Source organism: Pezoporus wallicus, unplaced genomic scaffold (genome assembly GCF_028554395.1).
Source record: "Pezoporus wallicus isolate ANWC-B61680 ecotype Strahan unplaced genomic scaffold, APGP_CSIRO_Pwel_v1 contig_2963, whole genome shotgun sequence".
NCBI lineage: Eukaryota > Metazoa > Chordata > Aves > Psittaciformes > Psittacidae > Pezoporus > Pezoporus wallicus.
Window position 1 is genome coordinate 7778 of NW_026636636.1, and position 2680 is coordinate 10457.

The 2680-nt window shown below is 65.5% G+C and overlaps 1 long non-coding RNA gene across 1 annotated transcript; it reads right to left on the minus strand.

The window, feature by feature from the left end:
* Positions 1–894: 894 nt before the first annotated feature.
* LOC130594860 (uncharacterized) lies at positions 895–1485 on the minus strand. Its single transcript, XR_008971180.1, has 3 exons — positions 1420–1485; positions 1275–1307; positions 895–929 (listed from the first exon to the last, which is right to left on the minus strand). It is a non-coding gene; the product is annotated as an uncharacterized LOC130594860 (long non-coding RNA).
* Positions 1486–2680: the final 1195 nt, after the last annotated feature.

A 2680-nucleotide genomic window follows, 5' to 3' on the forward strand; every position in this document is an offset into this window, starting at 1 on the left:
CTCCTCAGTGGCCCCAGGGCAGTTTCTGGGGAGTCCATGGGGCTGCCCCGTAGCTCTGGGCCCTGCTGGATCTGGGCCCCCCGAGCCCCTGAGAGCCCCGTGGCCTCCAGCATCAACCTGGTGGCAAGGGGGGCCCCAAAGCCAAACGTTGAGGGGAGTCTGGGGGGCCCAAAGGGGTCCAGATCCCATTTTGGGGACCCCAAAAGGGCTGCAGGGACCATGGAGGGGTTGGGGGCACCCCAAAAGGTCTCAGCACTGGGTTTCGGGAGAATCTGGGGGGGCTTTAAGGACCCCTATGAGCTCAGCACCCACTTCAGAAGGAAACCCAGAGGGGTTTGAAGTATAGAGGGGGTCCCTAAAGGTTTCTGGGGTTCAGGAGTGGGGAGGAAAAGATCATGGGGGAGGGCCCAGGGGCAGTTTTGGGTTGCAGGGGGGGAAACCGGGCTGCAGGATGTATTCGGGGGGGTCCTTGAGAGGGTTTTGGGTGCATGGGGGAATCCATAGGGTGGTTTTGGGGTGCAGAGGGGGTGTTTTGGGGAGCAGAGGGGGGTTGTTTTGGGGTGCACAGTGGGTGCTTTTGGGGTGCAGGGGGTTGTTTTGGGCTGCAGTAGGGGTAGATTTGGGGTGCAGAGGTGTGTTTTGGGGTGCAGGGGGGTGATTTTGGGGTGCCATGGGGCTTCTGGGATGCATGGGGGTGGTTTTAGGGTGCAGGGTTTGTGTTTTGGTGTGCAGGGGGCATGGTTTTGGAGTGCAGGGGGGGCGTTCTGGGATGCAGGGGGTTGTTTTGAGGTGCAGGGGGGATGGTTTTGGAGTGCAGAGGGGTGTTTTGGTCCCTGTGGGACCCCCCAAAACCCCATAGAGCCCCCCCAAAACCCTCTAACGCTCCCCACCCCGCCCCCCAAACCTGAATCTCCTTGAGGTGCTGGTACCTGAGCCCCGAGTTAAGGAGGAAACCTGGGGGAAGGGGGGGTTAAAGGAGGGGTTGGGGGGGGTCGGGGAGGATCATGGGAGGGAACTGGGGGTTCCTGGGGATCCCAATGGGATTTGGAGGGGTCCTAAAGGAATTTGGGCTCCTGTGCATGGATCTGGGAGAAGAAAAGGGGTTGGGGGGGGGGTCACAAGGGGGAACTGGGGGGTGCTGGGGGGTTGCTGGGATCCTAATGGAACTTTGGGGGGTCCTAACAGGCAAAGGGGTTTGAGGGGGTCCTGAGGGGTTTTGGAGGCTCCCCAATGAGCTTGGGTGTCCCCCCCCCACTTTGGGGTGCAGCGGATACCACAGCAGGTTCCCTTTGATCTTCTTCACATTCCTATAGGAACACCCCCCCCCCCCCCGCCATGTATTTTAGGGACCGATCCGAGGTTTGGGGTCCCTCCAGATGTTGCAGTTCCTCCCCCCAGATGTTGGGGTGCCCCCCTCACCGCGGGTGCCGCACGTGGCCCATGATGTACTCCCGGATGGGGGCACAGGGCCCCGTGCACAGCCTGGAGGTGGGGGGAGACAAAGAGAGGGGGTCAGGAGCACCCCAACCCCCCCAGGACCCCAAAAGCCCCCACTGGGGGGTCCCGCGGGCTCCAACCTGCGCAGGTCGGGATCGGAGGGGAGCTCCAGCTCCGCCATGATGGGCGAAATTGGCGGGAACCGGACGGGACCAAACTGGGGCGGGCGCGGGGGGGGGAGGGGGCGGGGCCCGGGCCCGATCCTGGCCCCTGCGCCCCCCCGTAGCCCCCTCCCCCCGCCCCCCGTCACGTGGTCATCACCCAGCACCGCCTCCTGCTCCACCCCCGCGGGCTCTTCGCCCTCCAGGTCACCTCGGGTCACGGGGCCTCGGCACCCCCCGCACTATAGGGGTGCCCCATAACTTTGAGGGGGGCACAGAGGGGGTGCCCCATAACTTGGGCGGCTCCATAGGGGGGACCCAGACCCCGCCCCATAACTTGGGGGGCTCCATAGGGGACTCCCAGAGCCTGCCCCATACCTTGGGGGCTACAAAGGGGGTGCCCCATAACTTGGGGGTCCCAGCATAGGGGGGACCCCGCCCCATAACTTGGGGGGCACCAGCCCCATAACTTGGGGGTCCCAGTGCCCGCCCCCCAACACCCCATAGCGCGGGTCCTGGCCGCCCGCTTGGGGGCGCTGTTGCACCGGGCCCCGGTGCTGCTACGGGAGCGGCGCCGCTCGGTGCTGGGGGCGCTGCTCCGTGGGGGGGGGGGGGGGGCACCGGGGCTTTCCCCCCGGCTCTCGCCGCTGCTCCGGGGGCACCGGGGCTCGAACCCGGGAGCTCGGGGCTCGAAGCCGGGGTCCCTGGAGCCTCAATGGGAGCCGCAACCGGATGCGCGGCGGGACCGGGGCATCCCCAGCCCCATCTTTGGATCCAGTGCGGAGCAGTGGGAAGTGAGTTGGGAATGGGGGTAACGGGTGGCAATGGGGGCAATGGGTAATGGGGGGGTAATGGGGTAACAGGGGCAATGGGGGGCAGTGGGGAGGGCAAAGGGGGTAATGGGGGCCAATAGGGTCAATGGAGACAATGAGGGGCAATGGTGTCTCTCCCCCCACCCCAGAGCCCCCCCTCCTGGAGCCCAGTTCTGCTCTTCCAGCCCCATGGAATTCCGTGTCCGCGCTCCCCCCTACAACCGGATCCGGACCTGGATCCGTGTCCATGTGTGGAGCATCCGGATCTGG